Source organism: Mauremys mutica, chromosome 26, assembly GCF_020497125.1.
Source record: "Mauremys mutica isolate MM-2020 ecotype Southern chromosome 26, ASM2049712v1, whole genome shotgun sequence".
Lineage (NCBI taxonomy): Eukaryota > Metazoa > Chordata > Testudines > Geoemydidae > Mauremys > Mauremys mutica.
Genome location: NC_059097.1, coordinates 4,912,504 through 4,932,274, shown reverse-complemented (window position 1 = coordinate 4,932,274; position 19,771 = coordinate 4,912,504). Strand labels below are relative to the sequence as shown.

The 19,771-nt window shown below is 50.5% G+C and overlaps 1 non-coding gene across 1 annotated transcript; it reads left to right on the top strand.

The window, feature by feature from the left end:
• Positions 1-6,022: 6,022 nt before the first annotated feature.
• On the top strand, positions 6,023-6,094 carry TRNAG-UCC. The gene has a single exon. It is a non-coding gene; the product is annotated as a tRNA-Gly (tRNA).
• Positions 6,095-19,771: the final 13,677 nt, after the last annotated feature.

Below are 19,771 nucleotides of genomic sequence, written 5' to 3'. Positions count from 1 at the left end.
CTGAGTCAGACCAGTTCATCTAGCCCACTCCCCAAAAGTGGCCAATGCCCGGCACCCCAGAGGACCCCTGGGACCAACATGGATACAACACCACCACAAACAAGGTTAAAAGTCAATGCACAGGGGAGAAGTATCTTGTGTTTCATTCCTTATGTCCTAGTCCCATCATGTGGCCATTTCCTTTTCTTCCTTTCTATTAAAAGCTTTGGTGTTTTGCACAGAAACATTATTTCCCCAGGAGAGACCCAGGAGTGGGGGCTGCATTCCTGTGCCAAACAGTCACTGGAAAGGGGCAGACAAAGGCCTTTAGGATGAGGCGTCCATCACTGTCAAAAGATCATCTCCCTCCTGCAGGTCACTGGCAGCCTGAATTTGTTCCTTATCCTCCCAGAGTCTGGGGGCTGGAATCAGCACTACCCAGCCCCTCCGTATGTAGCAGGAACAAACACAAACCTGGTCTTTAAAACAAGCTGTCCCCTTCCTTCTCAGGGAAGTTTTTTCTGTGATTGAAGTTAAGCTTCAGTTCCCCTCTCCTAGGGGCGGGGCAGGTGTAAGACCAGCTCCCAATGAGCTCTCTTTTCACCATTGCTCCCTTTCAGTCACTCTGCGATCCTAACTCTGCTCCCAGCTGTCAGGCAGCTTCCAGCCCATCCACCCTGCTCACTAACTCCATGGTCATGTGTCACCCCATTTGCCAGCACACAGAGCCTGCAGGAAAACTCCTTTTGCTAGATCCATTGGTGGTATAGTGGTGTGTGTAGGTGTTTTCCAAGCAGTTGATCTGGGTTTGATTCCCAGCCAATGCAATAATGGCTTTTCTCTTTTGTTGTTTCCTCATCTGGAAGTGGTTTAATTTCAGTCACATTGTGTTACAATCACATTATCTATAGAATGAGACAATAAATGTGTCAAAGTCCAGCAGGTCATACAGGATGGAGGCACACAAGGGGCTGGAATGTGTCATCTGAGAAAGACAGAACCCTTGGAAACCTGCATCTCCCATCCTGTGGCCTTGCGTGTTATGATTCCAGCTGCGTGAGCTGTTTGTATGATGGGGAAATAAAGTTTTGAGTCAGTTTTTGCTCCTGCAGTTTCCTTTGCTGTTACAGTTATAATGACATGAACAAAAGGGAAGCAAAATAAACATAAACCCCAAGTTGCAATACAGGTGGGGAAAGGGAAGGTCACGGTTAAGCCAAACACGTCAAAATAAAAATTAATACTAAAAAAGGTGTGGGAAAAGGAATGTGAGATGTTTGGGCTTCTGGGACGAGTTGATTGTGCTGGGAAAGTTAGACAGGTGTGTAGATGATAATTATCCTATGAGGTCACTGCTGTGCTTGTGTAGAGCTAATTAACCTGTTAGTTGTTGCCTGATTGTCTAATATAATTGTATATAAGAGCCTGCTGGAGGGGAATAAAGGAGTTCTCTGCTTGTGATCAAGTTTGGTTGTCAGACTTCGTTCCTGCTCCTGTGATGCAACAAATGATGATCCGATGTGATGCAACAAATGGCGGAGAAGCTGCGGACAATAGTATTGGTGACCTGAAAAAAAAAAAAAAAAAAAAGGGGGGGGCGCAGGACGCCTGAAAAAAGGGCGCACCTGAGCTCAGTGTTGAGCGGCTGGGAGCCGCAGGACGCCTGAAAAAAGGGGCGCACCTGAGCTCAGTGTTGAGCGGCTGGGAGCCGCAGGACGCCTGAAAAAAAGGGGCGCACCTGAGCTCAGTGTTGAGCGGCTGGGAGCCGCAGGACGCCTGAAAAAAGGGGCGCACCTGAGCTCAGTGTTGAGCGGCTGGGAGCCGCAGGACGCCTGAAAAAAGGGGCGCACCTGAGCTCAGTGTTGAGCGGCTGGGAGCCGCAGGACGCCTGAAAAAAGGGGCACACCTGAGCTCAGTGTTGAGCGGCTGGGAGCCGCAGGACGCCCGAAAAAGGGAGGCACACCCGAACCCAGAGGTGAGCAGCTAATTTGGGAACCGTTGTGTCAGCGGAGCAGGAGAGTGTCAAGATGGCGAGCGTGCTGTCCAGGCGCCTGGGGAAGTGCTCCCTGTTGGGCGCCCGCGTTTCTACGCCCAGCTCCTTGGCAGACAGGATGCTGGGGACAGCCCGGATCCCTGTGTTGCAGGTGGAGCTCAGCGGAGTGTTTTTCCATCTGGCTTTGTATGAGGGTGGTCGGTGCAGGGAGCAGGGAGAGGAGAATAGCATGATGCCCAGCTTCCTAGACCTGAACCGCTCACAGCTCTATCCAGGACAGAGAGTTTACATCGCCTATGGCGGGCGGGAGTGCGCTGGCCTGGTAGAGCAGCACAATCAGCTGAACGATGAGGTGCAAGTGTTGTTTCTGGAGCAGGGAGTGCACACCTGCTGGGAGACAGAGGATGTGAGACTGGCTGAGATGTAAAGATCGCCGTGGAACCAGAGCCCCCGAAGGAGAACTGTTTGTCAGCTCTGCCAGGACTTTTCTTGTTTGATTCTCCGTGAAGGAGTTACTTGTTTTGATTTTTGCTGTGCCTGAAGGAGATTTTGTGGGCTGTATAGCATTCAGTGTACCATGCAATTGTTATTTAGAGTATGTTGTTGTGTTTTGTGTTGTCTGTCTTCTGGCCAGAATTGTTGTTGTGTTGTTATGTGGTTTGATGTGGTTTTTTTTAGAATCCCCCCACCCTCAGTGTCAGTTTGATCGCCTGACACCTGAGGGATATTTTGGTAACAGCATAAGTAACAGAGAGGGGGGAATCCTGCAGAATTTATATAATTTGTTTGTTGTGTTTTGTTTTTGTTTGGTGTTTTGGGGTTTAAGCTACCTTTGTTAATATGAAAATTAAATCCTTTTTTAAAGGAATGAGGTGAGGAGATTGTTTCTAAAGCAAAGTATGTCAAGGATTTAAGAAAGGTTTTGGAAGTTGCGTCTTTTGTGATAAATGTTATAATTTCTAGTTACTTAATCTGTGATATGTTAAGGATTGCATGGTCATAGGTTGGTTTTATAAAAGTTTTAATTTTGGGTTTGTGATAGATTATAGTGTTATGCTGTTATGAGTTGGAAATGTTTTGTTAATACCTTTATTCTTCTCTTTTCCTTTTTTCTTTCCTTTCCCCTTTCCTTTTGATTTTGAATATAGGGGGGAGATGTGGGAAAAGGAATGTGAGATGTTTGGGCTTCTGGGACGAGTTGATTGTGCTGGGAAAGTTTAGACAGGTGTGTAGGATGATAATTATCCTATGAGGTCACTGCTGTGCTTGTGTAGAGCTAATTAACCTGTTAGTTGTTGCCTGATTGTCTAATATAATTGTATATAAGAGCCTGCTGGAGGGGAATAAAGGAGTTCTCTGCTTGTGATCAAGTTTGGTTGTCAGACTTCGTTCCTGCTCCTGTGATGCAACAAATGATGATCCCGATGTGATGCAACAAAAAGGGAGGGGGGAAGAGCTCAGGTATGTGGAGATCCCCTTGATAGTTCAACGCACATTGTTAGAATCAAAGTTCAGACTTGACCCTGGAAAACCTGCAACTACCTGTCTCTCTGAACACCTGTGATGAGCAAGATGGAGTTGGGACACCTGTTCTGCTTCAATCATTTATTGTCTCTCTGTTCTCTCCTTCTTCAATCCCCCCAACTCCTCATCTCCAATGTCTCTGCCTTTTCTTCTCTTGCTCCCTCTCCCCTGCCCTTTCCAGGAACTCACACTCTACAGCATTTAGGACAAGCCAGAGCTCCCATGTTCTGCACATGAGCCTGTGTCAGAGGACGTGGGACCCAGGTCAGAACCAGTCACCAGAACAATATGACCCTTTATGGGTGACTTCTCTGCCTACTCTGCAATTTACACGCCCCCACACACTGAAGGGGGTGGGGTACAGCTCTGACTGAGAGGCCCCACAGGAGAAACTTCAGCCCAAAGACAAATTTGTGTGAAATGCTGAGAAGTGAAGAGCCCCCTTCCCCTCCCCCCAAATCCCCAGAACTCTAGTGTCACCCCCATGGCACCAGCACAGGGAACCCAGTGAGATGGGGTTACAGAATACAAGGGGGGAGGCAGCAGGGAGAGAGGTGACAGGGAGTCTCTCTCTTTCTTTCTCTCGTCACTTTCTGTTCTTCTCTTTCCTTCCAGGAACTGCAGTCACAGCAGGGAGGGGTTTGTCTCCGTGTCTGTCATGGAGGTGGTGGAAGTGATGGATTCTGTGACTTCCTGCAACCTCCATGACTTCTGCAGTGGCCTCAGTGGCTGACTCCAGGGCCACTCAATCAACTGGCTCCAGGGGCCGCCCAAGCAGCGGCCAATGCGGCTGGCCTGGGGACCACTTGACCAGTGGTCCCGAGGGCAGCAGGAGCAGCCACAGCTTGGTGGCCTCTGGCAGCACTTCTGGGGTGGCCAGAGCAGCAGCTGGCCCCCTGGGGCTCCCCCCTGCCCCAGCAGCACCTGGAGTGGCAGCGACTCTCAGGGCTTCTCCCCTGGTAGCTGGTGCTCATTAGCCATCAAATAAATCAAAACACTTCCCCCTGCAAGTGGATTTAGCCCAGGACCCTCAGAGTCAGCAGCTGTTACGCCCCCACTGAGCTCTCTGGTCAGGTGTCCTAGTGCCGGGAGCCTCCAATGTAGATCCTAAAATAGCGTTTTTGCACCAGGGGCGGCTGAAATTTTGGACCAGACATTGTAGCTCCACTGTTATTTTACTGAATTGCTTCAAAACAGCAAGTGTAGAAAGTCTCCTAAGTGCCAGGCTCTCTGCCATGGAAACAGCTGCCCCTGCACTGAAGGGGGGTCAGAGAGGTGATGGTAACACAAATCTTCAGACTATTAACCCAGGTCCCTTCCTTTCTTTAACCCAGGACGTGCCAGTCACCTGTTAGCCATGGTGTTATCTTCACCTTCAAATACCTCTCAGGACATTGAACAGAGGAAGTGAAACCCCCTCCCCCGAATGGCTCCCTGTTGAGGCGTTGTACCGAACCTGCCCCTGGAGACTGTCTGGTTTTATACTCTTAGAGCTTTTTCTCTTCAAACCCCTTATCCCAATCTGTGAGCCAACCTCTGCATTTCAGAGTTTAGAATTTACTCTCATCACCCTCCTATGGCACTTTCCATGTGAATTGGGTAAAGCAAGTGGGGGAAGCTCCGTGGCTAATGAAAACCAACGCTCTGGGTGAGGCCTGAACTCACACCCACAGCTGTATTTCCTCCTGCATGAGCCACTATAGGTGCTTCTTAGACAAAATTGGGCTGGAGGTGGTTACGTGTGTCTATGGTTCACCACTTTGGCTGCTCTGTGAAAAGCTGATGGTTCAAACAGAAGCTGGTGGGTTTTTGTTTTGTTTTAAGTAATTAGAGTCTAGTATATTTTAACAGGCAGAAAAATGTCCTATTCTGGTCTAGCGCCATGTGACTCCTTCTGTCCATCTTCTTCCTTCGCCCTCAGTGTCTTTCCTTCCCCATTGGGGACATGCAGAGATGAACCCCAGTCAGTCTGTGTCACAGAGAGTCTGTATCTCCTAAGGAATGTGGGTGAAGGATTCCAGCTGAATTAACTCCGCTCACCTGGGTTAGAAACATTTGTTTCTTTCGAGCACATAGTGAGAAATGGGACATTAATTCAGAGCCAGGAGGCAAGGCAGAGGCTTCATGACCTTGATCTCCAGGAAGGGAGAGAGGATCCCCAGGAAGGAAGAGCGCTTTAGACTCAAGCTGGGTCTCCTGGAAGTTGGAAAAGACCCTTGGTCACTAAGGATCTCATGGGATCGTGCTGCTCCAGAGGCTCGAGAGTCCTGGGTGCGGGGAGGGTGTCACTACACAGTCTGAAATGGAAGGGAGGACCCTTGAAGGGATGGGGAGGAACAGAAAATGGAGAGGAATGAAACAGAGCAAACCCCTCTTTCTCTCTCCCCTCCCCGACCCCAGCAAGAACTGTTATCAGTGGGGAAACTCCCCACCATGAACGGCAGAGAACACAGAGACATTTGTCTCAAACTGAGCAGTAGGGTGACCAGACACCAAGTGTGAAAAATCAGGGACTTTCAACCAGCTGCATTGATGGTATAGTGGTGAGTATAGCTGCCTTCCAAGCAGTTGACCTGGGTTCACTTCCCAGCCAATGCTATGATGTGATGTTTCCTCCCCTGGGAATTGGTTTTAGTTTCAGTCACTTTGTACTAGTTTATCAATTGAATGAGAGAATCAGTGTCCCACATCCTACCAGATCATTAAACACACATGGGACAAAAAAAGGGGCAAGACTGTAAAATGAGCAGTTGGAGTCATCCAGGTATTATGTTTGGTTTATATTTAAAAAAAAAATCCTTTACTTCCCTCCCCCTGTTAGACTCAGAACCTTTAAGGTCAGAAGGGACCAGTGTGATGATCTTGTCTGACCTGCTGCACCTTGCAGGCCAAAAGACCCCACCCACCCACTCCTGGAATAGACCCGGGAGGGGAGGCAGTTCCATGCACTGCCCCTACCCCCGGCAGCACATGGAGACCCTCTGCTCCCCTCCCCCCACAACGGGTGTGCAGAGATGTGCCAGCAGCACTAAGGTGGCTCCCTGCCCACTATACCTCTGTCCCTCCGTGCCGCTCCCAGAAGTGGCTGGCATGTCCCAGCATCCCCTGGGGTGGGGGGAGTGTCTCCATGTGCTGCTCCTGCCCCAAGTACCAACTCCACAGCTCCCATTGGCCAGGACCTGCAGCCAATGGGAGCTCTGGGGTCAGCGCCTGCAGGCAGCGGCGCACGGAGACCCCCTGGCCCTGCCCACCTAGGAGCTGCTGCCGGAGGGTTATGTGTACCGGTCACTTTGGGAGCTGCAGTGCCCGGGGTAAGCACCACCCCCGCTGCACCCCAACCCCCTCCCCCAGTGCAGAGCCTGCACCCCACTCCCAAATTTCCTCCCAGAGCTTTGCTTGTCGTCCTTTCACCAGAACCCCCCTTCCTCTCCTGGGCTGCAAGTAGCCACCCCTGGGAAGCCAAGAGGCAGGCACAGGATTCTGCCTCCCAGCAGCCAACTGCACCTCCCCTGGCTTTGCAGAACAAATGGTGACGCTCTACTAACCCCACTGAGCCGCACTGAGGCGCTTAGCTTCTGCCCTGCCTTCCTCAGCTCGACTTTCCTCTTTTCCCCCATTCCTGCCTCACTTCCTCCTTTGGCAAGTCACGCAGAGGAGGCCAGCAGGAAGAGCCGGCCTCCGTAGGCCAACCTCCCAGGGCAGAGGAGGCCAAGCCACACGGCTTCAAAGGTGACCGGCCCAGATCCTCTAGCTTTCCCCTGCTGAGACCAAGGCTCTTTCTCAGCTCATTTCACTACACTCTGTCCTGCAGGGGTTGGAGTTATAGCAGGTGTTACCTGAAATAGGGCCAGCTAGTCAGCGTAGGGAGGACTAATGACCCACCAGAGTTTGGCAGAAAGCAACACATTTGTTATATTGATAGCTAAGCTCAAAAGAAGGGATGGGGGGGGTGGGTGTCACACACACACTCGCATACTCACACTCCCAGGACAGGCCTGGCACTGGAGATGTCAGGATTCTGCCAGGTAAGTGTCCCCCAGCGCCGCGATGGACGGTGCAATGAAGGTAAGTCTTCCCGAGGCACGATGGAATGTAACACAGCGAACCACTGGCCAGGCGGTCGGGGCGAAGGGCATTCACTGGAGGTACAAGCTTGTGAGTGACTCCTGAGCACAGGGCCCCTTCCCCTTTTAAGGACCTGCTCCTCATGGCCTGTGACTAGAGGTGACTTGGCTGCATCTGGTGGGTCACACTTCACCTTGGGCAGAGTCCCTGCTCTGGGTGTGTGATCGCTGCCTAATGAGAGTCCCAGACACCGTGTCTATCTAGGAGCTCTTCTGATCTTCCAGCTGTTCAACCAGCCCATTCATCCCACAAGCATTGCAGGAGGGAGGGGTAGGGGGAAAGCCACTTCATAGGCATTCAGAGAGGGAGAGGAGACAAAAGCGAGGGGGGTGGGGAAGTATAACAGACCTATTGAGCATAGAAATCACTGCTGCTCCTACAACAGCAGGGACAGGCCACTCGGAGCTGGGAAAATTAAGCCCTCATGTTTCTGAACCAGGGACCTTTTGTGCGTTAGGCAAACGTGATAACCAGTACACTACAGAAACTCTGCCACAGGGCTCTGCCCCTCCCTTCATAAGAACATAAGAATGGCCATAGTGGGTCAGACCAAAGGTCCATCCAACCCCATATCCTATCTGCCAACAGTGGCCAATGCCAGGTGCCCCAGAGGGAGTGAACCTAATCAGGTAATGATCAAGTGATCTCTCTCCTGCCATCCCATCTCCACCCTCTGACAAAGAGAGGCTAGGGACACCATTCCTTACCCAGCCTGGCTAATAGCCATTAATGGACTTACCCTCCATTAATTTATCTGCAAAAAGAACAAGAAGAACATGTGGCACCTTAGAGACTAACAAATTTATTTGAGCATAAGCTTTTGTGGGCTAAAAACCCACTTCAATCGGATGCATGCAGTTAAAAATACAGTAGGAAGATATATATACACACAGAGAAAATGAAAAAAATGGGTGTTGCCCTACCACACTATAATGAAAGTGATCAGTTAGCGTGAGCTGTTACCAGCAGGAGAAAAAAAACCTGGTGTTGGGAGGGGAACTGGAGAAAGGACTAAAGAAGCAAGAGACAAAGAGAAAGGAGGGAGGGGAGGGATGGAGGAAAAGTTGAAAGAAAAAGGACAAACCCTAATCTCCCCAGTGATTCTAAGGGATAAAATCCCACGTGCGCAATAAAATTCTGCCTCCTTAAGCTCGTGTTTTCCATGCCTAGAATTCAACTCTCACCAGATGGATCAGACTGAACAGGTTTCAAACCTCCAGGAGGCTCTTACCTTCTAAACAGGGACGGCTGTTTTCTAGTAAAATCACTAAAAGGGAAGGAGAAAACTCAAAAGAGGTTCCTCCTGGCGCTCACGTCTATGAACCTGAATACTCTCTCAGTCCTCAAAGAGAGACCTGGAGAAGGAGACTTGCTGAAGCAAAGCCACAGGGGTCTCTGAGGTTTCCCTGGCCCCTCGCCCCTGTCCTGCCTGGCTGATGTCAGCATCTCTCTGTGAGGTCACCACCTCCCCACCACCTTGGACCAATAATCTGAGATCCTGCAAAAGGCCTTTGTGATGTCACTGCCACACCCCTCCCTTGCTGGGCTAATGTCCTGCCCATGGCCAGGCACTTTGGAGGTTTGAGCTACTCCCTGTGGATCACCCCACTCAAGGAGCGTTCGTTCTAGGCAGCAAGCCGGCTAGACAGGGAAACATCAGATGCTGCTCCCAATGCTACACTCAGTTTTCCAGAAATTAGTCGACTTTATGACCAGAAGAGACCATTATAGCATCTAATCTGACCCCCTGCATATCACAGGCCTCCTGTATGACACAAGAGCTACTTTTGGGGCAAACACATTCCAGAATTCAACCTCCCTGGCCACACAATATCAGATCTTAAGGTGGCCATCCTACAGCAAAAAAAACTTGAGGACCAGACTTCAAAGAGAAACTGCTTGAGCTTCAGTTCATCTGCAAATTTGACACCATCAGTTTAGGATTAAACAAAGACTGTGAATGGCTTGCCAACTACAGAACCAGTTTCTCCTCCTTTGGTTTTCACACCTCTACTGCTAGAACAGGGCCTCATCCTCCCTGATTGAACTAACCTCATTATCTCCAGCTTGCTTCTTGCTTGCATATATATACCTGCCCCTGGCAATTTCCACTACTTGCATCCGAAGAAGTGGGTATTCACCCACGAAAGTTCATGCTGCAAAACGTCTGTTAGTCTATAAGGTGCCACAGGATTCTTTGCTGCTTTTACAGATCCAGACTAACACGGCTACCCCTCTGATACATTCCAGAAAGGCATCTAGTCTTCATTAAATGACATCAGGAGATGGAGAATCCACCACTTTCCTTGGTAGCTTGTTCCTGTGGTGAATCGTCCTCGCTGTTGAATGTATGTGCCTTAGTTGTAATACGAATTTGGGTATGGCTACACTTGAGAGTTGCAGCGCTGGTGGAGGCTTTCCAGCGCTGCAATTAGTAACTGTCCACACCTGTAGGGCACATCCAGTGCTGCAACTACCTGGTTGCAGCGCTGGCTGTACACCTGGGTCTGCTTGGGGTATAACGATTGCAGTGCTGGTGCTACAGCGCTGCTCGTAAAGTGTGGCCACACACCAGCGCTGTTATTGGCCTCCAGGGTATTAGGAGATATCCCAGTATGCTTTTAACCTAAATTACTCTCTTTGTTTTGTTTTTGCTGCCTCTCTTTGTTTTGTTGTGAACTCGGGGCTCCAGGAGCTGCTTATCTAAAAAACAAACAGCTCTTGTTTGCTGTGACCAATCTGTGAACAAATCAAATGAGATAAACCCACTACCTTGCTGTGAATGAGGCAGGCAGGGGGATGAGTGTTTGCTTGAGGATAGAAATAGCGGGGGCGGGGCGGAGAAAGGGAGTCTGTTGGAGCAGCTGCTTATCTGGTCTGCAGGCTGTTTGCAGTTAAGAGTAAGGGGTCGGGAAAATTTTCTGATTTTGCAAGGCAGGGAGCCGATACACAGTGTTGGCTCCAAAAATCCACTCTCTCTCTCTCTCCCCCGGTCCCTGTCACACTCCACCCCACCCCCCTCTTTTGAAAAGCACGTTACTGCCACTTGAACCCTGGGATAGCTGCCCATAATGCATCACTCCCAATAGCACTGCAAATGCTGCCACACTGCAGCGCTGGTAGCTGTGAGTGTGGCCACACACCAGTGCTTTCCCTACACAGCTGTACGACCAGCGCTGTAACTCCCAGCGCTGCAACTCTCAAGTGTAAGCCATACGCTTTGTCTCTTTTCACCTTCCAGCCATTGGGTCTTGTTATGATTTTCTCTGCTAGATTAAACAGCCCTTTAATATCCAATCTTTTCTCTCCATTAAGGCACTTCAACACTTCAGTGAAATCACCTTTCAATCTTTTGATAAGCTAAACAGGTTGAGCTCTTTCAATAGCTCACTAGAAGGCATTTTTCTCCAGCCCTCAGAACATTAGGGGCTCTTTGCTGCCCCAGCTCCAATTTCACAACATCTTTTTCAAATGAGGACACCAAAATTGGAGGCAGTATTCCAGTATCAGACTCACTGATGCTGTGTCACCTCCTGTGACATTACTGACATAATCTGTAACTGTATAGATCACCCTTGCAACCGCTGTTCTATATTTGCAGCCAATATTGTAGAAAGGCTGTCGTGTAAGGGGTCTATGGAGAGGTTCTGATTGGCTGATTATAATGATGCTCTCTCTAGATGTGTATCATTTTTGTAGTTGACGTTATGAATATTGGCTCTGTTCTGTCCATATTTCAAACTTGTGCTCTGCTTCCAGGGAACACCCCAGACAAGTTGGTGTCAGTTCTGCCTAGCCTGCTTGATGGCCCATTAAGGACCATCAGCTCTACAAATCGACCCACTGAGAGAAGGTAGATACACCTTGTGACTCAGCAAGGTCTGCAGGGACCTGCCTATGGATGAACCCTAAGGTTTTTCTATGCCACATGCTGGACAGAGTGTCCTTGGGACAAAGAAAGCAAAGACCACATGGCAAGAGACTATAAAAGGCTGATGCCTCGTCTCCATCTTGTCTTCAATCCTGCTTCTTACCTCTGGAGGGACTTTGCTACAAACTGAAGCTCTGTACAAAGGACTGAATGACCCATCCCAGCTTTGAATAGACTCCAGAGACTTGATTTGAACTTGCAGTTTATTCCATCATTGCTACAAGCCTGAACCAAGAACTTTCCCATTACTGTATGTGAAGGGTTAAAATCCATGTGCATTTTATAACAACCTGGTCTATGGATTGTGCCAGTTCTTTTCCAGACCCGAAGTCCAGACTATGGTCTAGCCCACTATGACTGTTTTGATGGTTTAAATTACACTCACAGGCACTGAGGATAGAGTTACTGAAAGTTTGGGAGTTAGGAGCTGGTAGGTCAGTGGTCCAGTCCCCTCACAGATGACCCCGACCCTCTGGGACAGGGGCAGGTCTGAGCTCTCACACCAAATGCCTCATTGTGGCTGCCAGAATCTATGGGCAGCTCATTTAGTTTACACTGAGGGTTGAGTCCTGCTTCGTGCACCATGTGTGAGAATGAAAATCCTAAACCGCCCTTTGAAATAACGAATGCAGCAGGATGTGTTATTGTCCCTGCCCCAAAGCAGACAGACCGATGGAGAAATGCCATTGAGACCAGGGTAATACTCCACTGCCGTTCTACCTTTTTTACTTGCTACTCTCCCTCCCAGCCTTGTGGGGTCTCAGAGCCCGGTACTGAGCCTGAGCCGAGATGTCTACACTGCAAATTTACCACCCCACAGCCCAAGCCCCGGGAGCCTGAGCTGGTATGGGGCAGCCCTGGGTGTTTCATTGCAGTGTGGACATAAGCCTATTGTGTTTCATTTCTTAGTTTCTGCTGCCATCGTGTGGCCATTTCCTTCCCCTCCTTTCTGTCCAAAGCGCAGAGCCCAGTTCCTCCAGGGGGAGAAGGACGTCTTTCTTCTTTCCTTCCTCAACAGCCCCCTTCCCTGGAGAGCCCTTTGCTGGGGTATTGGTGGGGAACAGCCATTTCTGAGGATTAATTTCATATTAATGGTGTTGATCTATAGATTTTACAGCCAGACTAGATCACTAGGTACCTCTGCTCTGACCTGATTCAGAACAGAGTCCAGAGATTTTTACCCAGTGACTCCTACATCCACCCCAAGATCTTCTGGCTGAACGAGGAGGGTTCATTCAGAAAGTCATCGTGTTTGGGTATAAAGCTGTGAAATGATGGGGAAATTGGCCCCTCTTTCAAGTTTAAATGTTGTAACTTCTACACCTAGACCAGGGTGGCCAACCTGAGCCTGAGAAGGAGCCAGAATTTCCCAATGTAACTGCCAAACGTGCACCTTTGTATGCAACTACTGAGTCAATTGTGAACCTTCCCATCATTGTCCTTTGCTCTTAACCCTGAGGCTATTGCCCCATCATTGGGGCCATTTCCCGCCTCTCTTTCATACAGAAGCACAATTTTCTTTGCACAGACACAGGAACAGCAAGATCTTTCTCTGTCCCTTGTACAAAGCAGGGGGCCAAATTCCATGGAAACAATGGACAAGCAGGGGGCTCTGGGCACATCCAGCCTGGCCGTGAGATGTTCCCTCCCCTCTTTCTTTATGCCCCTGTTGCTATTTCATGGATTGTCTGGGATGGGGGAAAAGCTGAGTTCACTCCAGGTGGAGGGGAAAAGAACCCTGAAAATCTCAGGACCCAACCCTGCTACCAGGATCACTGAGGTGCTGGGAAAGGGACTGTGTGAATTGTCAAGGTGGGGAATGAATAACAATCTACAACTAGATCCACCTCATTAACCACCGACACAGGCTAATCCTGCTGCCGATAGAAGGGAAACTGGGAGCCATTCTTTGCTGTTCAGTCATGGAAACAGTGACCCAATTGCACCGCAGTGAATGTGCTGGGGAAAGCTGGAGTTTACAGGCAGGTGGAAATAGCAGATCCTAGAAACACCTGGAGCTCCCCACACCCACTTCTGCCACCAGGGTGAGGTGTTGAGCTTCTCACAGCATCCCCCACTATGACCTTGCAGCAGGGGATTGCCGCACTCCCAACCCAATGCAGGGGAGAGGGCTGAGTGTATCTCTGCACCCTGAGACCAGGGCACCCACACTCTGTGCCCCACACATAGAATCTGGCCCTGCTGAAAAGTGACCCCTATGAACAAGTCACCTCCAGGAAAGCAGGATTGGTCCTCAGAGAGGGGAATGGGCTTCTTGTGAAGCTTATAGGTCACTGGATGCTCTGGAAACAGGAGGGCTCTGAGTGTAACCCATAACAAACACAACCTGCTAGGGGATGTAGCTCAGTGGTTGAGCACATGCTTTGCATGTATGAGGCCCTCCGTTCAATCCCCAGCATCTTCATGGTCATTTTTTCATCCTGCTGCTTTGCTCATGCCCAGAGGGGATGTGGCCCACCCGTCTCCCTGCACCAGTTTCAGTCCTGCTCAGTGAGGGGCAAGTGACAATTGCATGGAAGGTCTGGGGGGGTTCTGCTCCTAAGTCACCTCGGTACATTTAAGATTCCCACCCGCTGTGCTGCTTGGGACAATGGTAGATGAGAAGGGCGAATCCTCCAGCACTGGAGGGAAAGGTCCCATCTGCACAGACTGAGAGGCAAGGAAACAGAGGGGCAGTCAGTGCTCAGGGAGGAGAGGGGTCAATGATTTACTCCCAGCAGGGGACACTGTCTTTTTGAGTATCAGAGGGGTAGCCGTGTTAGTCTGGATCTGTAAAAGGCGACAGAGTCCTGTGGCACCTTCTAGACCAGGGGTCTCAAACTCAAATGACCCCGAGGGCCGCATGAGGACTAGTGCATTGGCCCGAGGGCCGCATCACTGACACGCCCCCTTGCTGCCCCTGGCCCCACCCCCAATCCACCCCTTCCATGAGGCCCTGCCCCTGCCCTGTCTCTGTCTCAGGACTAGGGCAGAAGGGCAGGGGAAGGGCAGCCTGCCCTGGCCCTAGTGCAGGGGGGCGCTAGGACCCTGCGGCAGCAGGTGATGCCGGAAGCTGGCATAGCAGAGGAGTGGAGTCAGCGTGAGCTCCCGGGCAGGCTCCCGGGCGGTGAGGGGGCAGCAAGTGGGGGCCGGGAGACACTGGGGGGAGGTGCGTGGGGGTGGCAGGTGGGGCCAGGGGAGAGACCCGGCCCCAAACATTGGGGAGCAGCGCGCGGGGAGCTTAGGCACAGAAAATAACTCGGGGAGGGGGGCGGGGGTGAGGGGAGTTTGGCGGTGACAGGAAGTAACTGGGGGAGCTCCAGGGCCGCCCCGAGGATTCCGGGGGCCCGGGGTCTTCGGCGGCGGGGGGCCCTTCCGTTCCGGGACCCGCCGCCAAAGTGCCCCGAAGACCTGCGGCGGGGGGGGGTCCCCGCCGCGGGTCTTTGGGGCAGTTAGGCGGTGGGTCCCGGAACAGAAGGGGCCCCCCGCCGCCGAAGACCGGGCTGCGCTTCGGCGGCGGCGGGTCCCTCTTTTCCCCACCCCGGCCGGTCCCGCTTCCCACCCCGGCCCCGGCGGGTCTCGCTTCCCTTCCCCACCCCCCGGCCCGGCCCCGGCGGCTCCCGCTCCCCCCCCCCTTACCCGAGCGCGTCTCCGGCGAGGCCTGAGCTTCGTCCCGCTCAGAGCCGCGTGGTGAGGGGGCGGGGCTGGGAGCTCCACGCCGAGCGCAGCGCTCAGCCCAGAGCTCCCAGCCCCGCCCCCTCCCCACGCGGCTCGGATCGGGGCGGGGCTCAGGCGCTCGGACGGAGACTCGGCGCTCTATGCGCCGAGGCTCCAGGAGAGGCGCGGAGGCGGGAGCCTCCGCTTTTCTCTTGGGGGCCCCTGCGGAGCCCAGGGCCCGGGGCAAATTGCCCCCTTTGCCCCCCCCTCTGGGCGGCCCTGGGGAGCTCCGCGGGCCGCAGGGAAGAGCTCCGCGGGCTGCATGCGGCCCGCGGGCCACATGTTTGAGACCCCTGTTCTAGACTAACAGACGTATTGGAGCATGAGCTTTCGTGGGTGAATCCCCACTTCGTCAGATGAATGGAGTGGGAATTCTGTGACTGGCTAGCCAACTACAAAAGCAGTTTCTCCTCCCTTGGTGATCACACCTCAACTGCTAGAAGAGGGTCTCATCCTCCCTGATTGAACTAACCTCCTTATCTCTAGGCTGATTCTTGCCTGCATATTTATACCTGCCCCTGCAAATTTCCACTACATTCATCTGACAAAGTGGGATTCACCCATGGAAGCTTATGCTCCAATACATCTGTTAGTCTGTAAGGTGCCACTGGACTCTGTCTTTTTGAGGCGAGTGCTGCTGGCTTGGGATGGTGCTGACGATGGATAGAAAAAAGGCTGGAGTCAATGGCAGATGGGACCACAGAAGGTCCTGGGTGCTCAGATGCCCCCAGTTATTGCACCCAGGCCTGTCCTAGACAGAGAAAAGACACCGAGGGACCCAGCCCCCCTACAGTGATCCCATGGACAAGAACCTGGTTAGGAGTGGGGTGAAGGTTCCCTCTGGGCAAAGGGGAGCTGAAAACCCTCCGTGTCCTGGAATTTAAGCAATGAAAGCTTCAAACCCTGCACGGGTGTGGGCTGAGGTGCATCAGCAGAAGATTGGGCTGGACAGAGGTGGCAGGTTTGTATAATTTTTGGTGGTGCCCAGAATGGGACCAAGTCCTGCCCCACCTGCCACACACACCTGCCTAAGGCTCTGGGAAGGAGTTTGGTTGTGGGAGGGAGAGGGGTTGGGCTCTGGGAGAGTTTGGGTGCAGGGTCTGGGCTCAGTCAGGGGGTTGTGGTGAAGGAGGCAGTGTGGGGGGCAGGCTCTTGGAGGGAGGTTGGGTGCAGGTGTGGGGTCTGGGCTGGGGCAGGGGGTTGGGGTTGCAGGAGAGGGTGAGGGGTGCAGCATTTACCTCGGGCATCTCCCGAAAGCAACCCGCAGCCCCTAAGCTGGAGGGCCGGGGGCGTCTCTGCACACTGCTACCCATAGACTCCACCCCCGCAGCTCCCATTGCCACAGTTGGCAGAGTTGGCAGTTGGGGCGGGGGCAGCATGTGGAGACCCCCCATCCCCACAGTTGTTCTTCTCACAGCTGGCTGATGGGGGGCAGCAGGGGATCTCCCAAATCTGGGGGAATCTCTCTGTGCCCCACTGTTAGCTCTCCATCCTATCTCCCCCTAACCACGCACACCACTCCCCTCCCCATTATCAGTGTTTTAGAGAGACCCCTCCCTCCCTTTATGGGATACAGACTCTCTGTGACAGAGACTGACTGGGGCTCCTCTCTGCATGGCCCCAGTGGGGAAGGAAAGAGACTGGAGGGGGGGAGAAGATGGGCAGAAGGAGTCTAATGGGGCAAAGCCAGAATAGAGGAGATTTTCTTCCTGTTAAAATGTACTGGAGTCTCATCGCTGAAAAACCACATCTTGAGTTAAGTTTGAACCAGCAGCCTTTCAATTACCAGGCAAAGGTGTGAACCACAGAGACTGATAACTGCCTGCTTCCCAAATGTGTTTAAAAAACATCTTCAGGGATGCAACTGTAGTGGAGAGGGGCCATCTGTTGGGGTTATGAGTTCAAGCTTTCTCTCAAGCCCTTGTTTCTCTTACCTGTGTAGTTTGTTTTGCCAGTTCATATAGAAAGTGCTATACTAGAAAAAGGAGAGTAAGTTCTAAAATGTAGAGGTGGGTGCATACTTTAGAAACATCCCCCCTGTGCTGCCATTAGTTCCAGCAGATTGTTCACTGGAAGGGCAAATTGATTTCTTTGCTGCTGAGAAAGATGCCAGGACAGGTCTGTGGGCACCAGAGCTCTCTGCTTCTTCCAGCTCCTTCCCTGCTCCTGTCACTACTGTAGGAGGATCCTATATGCACTGAGCCTAAACATTTTCCTGGGCCTTCTTAGCATAGTTGCCAGCATGTCAGTCTCATACTCAGTAGGTCCTGAGCTCACACCTCAGAAAAGACAATGGTTTTCTGCTCCCTGCTTCAGATTTTCTAAAGGAAATCAGACAAAAGAAGCTATAGGAGAGTGGTTCCTAGACACTCTAACACACACAGATTTTTCTAAGGCATTAACTTTTCCTTCTCTGTGGAGTTTGTATTCTCCATAGAGCAAAATAAAACAAAAAACATGCAAGTCTAAGACTAATACAGTATGAAACTCAATACAGATAAAATCTCACCCTCAGAGATCTTCCAATAAGCTTCTTTTGCAGACTAGACTTATTTCTTGTCTGGGCCCAATCTTTTCACCTGGTATAGTCCTTGTTCCAGCTCAGGTGGTAGCTAGGGGATTTCTCATGACTGCAGCCACCTTTCTTCTGTCCCACCCCCTTATACAGCTTTGGTACAAGGCAGGAATCTTTTGTCTCTCTCCTGGGGAAAAGCCCCAGGTTTAAGATGGATTCCTGTACCAGGTGACATGGTCACATGACCTGTGAGACCCCAAGCCTTCATTGTTCCTGGCCTGACTCAGATGGTGCAGGACAGAGCCATCTCCAGTCAATTGTCCTGGTTAATGGGAGCCATCAAGAGTCCAAACCACTATTAATGGCCCACACTTTGCATCATTACAACAGGACCTCAGAGTTATAGTTCATATTTCTAGCTTCAGATACAGGAATGATCGGTTCATACAAATAGGCTGAACACACACAGTAGATAATAAGCTTTGTAATGATACTGCACAAGAGACCTTTTGCATGAAGCATGTTCCAGTTACATTATGTTCACACTCATTAGCATATTTTCATAAAATCATCAACATCACAGCAGGGAAAGGGTTTTACTGCGGCACCTGGGAGCAGTTGAGTTTCATGTTCAGGCTCTGCTATGAGTTCCTCCAGGTTTCCCATAAGCACACAGGGCCCTTAGCGGGTACTCTCGATACAGGAATGGCCCAGATACAATGAAGTGATGGGAATTGCATTTTCCTTTTTAATTTTTGAATTTCCAATGACATTTCTGTTTGTGATTTTGTTTTGCTTCGTATAACTGTGTTTTCTCAGGGACTTGATATTTACCAGGCTAACTAACAGCTAATAACGGGAGACTTCCAAGCAGGGCGTGGGTGAGCGGAAAAGAAACTGTAAGAGATGCTGGTTTTCAACCTTGTGTTAGATAAGAATAGAATGCAGATTGTAGCAGAAATTGCTGAGAGAAGTAAGCTATCAGAAAGGAATATGTACAAACAAAATGCAGTTGTTGCTCCTTACTGTATGTCACAAAAGGTATAAATGCTTGCCTTAATTGTTTATCTAACCGAGACCTACCTCGGGAGGGGAAACTCTGCCTGTCTGTACTCTCCCGAATAACTGCAGTTGCTCGAAATAAACGGCATAATATAATAACATTTAACATCCCTGTGGTGGGAAGAACATCTCAAAAGCCCAACGCTGTGGCATTTAATTTAAAAAAGGGGAACTATACAAAAATGAGGGGGTTAGTTAAACAGAAATTAAAAGGTACAGTGACTAAAGTGAAATTCCTGTAAGCTGCATGGACACTTTAACGACACCATAATAGAGGCCCAACTTAAATGTATACCCCAATTTAAGAAACACAGTAAAAGAACTAAAAAAGACCCACCGGGGCTTAACAACCATGTAAAAGAAGCAGTGAGAGACAAAAAGACTTCCTTTAAAAAGTGGAAATCAAATCCTAGAAAGGAGCATAAACATTGCCAAATTGTAGGTGACAAATCTGAGGAACTGTCACAGACTGAAGTGTCACTAGAGCAGGTTTTGGAATTAATTGATAAACTCAACATTAACAAGTCACCAGGACCAGATGGCATTCGCCCAAGAGTTCTGAAAGAACTCAAATGTGAAGTTGCGGAACTATTAACTATGGTTTGTAACCTGTCCTTTGAATCGGCTTCGGTACCCAATGACTGGAAGTTAGCTAATGTAATGCCAATATTTTAAAAGGGCTCTAGAGGTGATCCCGGCAATTACAGACCAGTAAGTCTAACATCAGGTACCGGGCAAATTAGTTGAAACAATAGTAAAGAATAAAATTGTCAGACACATAGAAGAACATAAATTGTTGGGCAAAAGTCAACACGGTTTCCGTAAAGGGAAATCGTGTCTTACTAATCTATTAGAGTTCTTTGAGGGGGTCAACAAACATGTGGACAAGGGGGATCCAGTGGACATAGTGTACTTAGATTTCCAG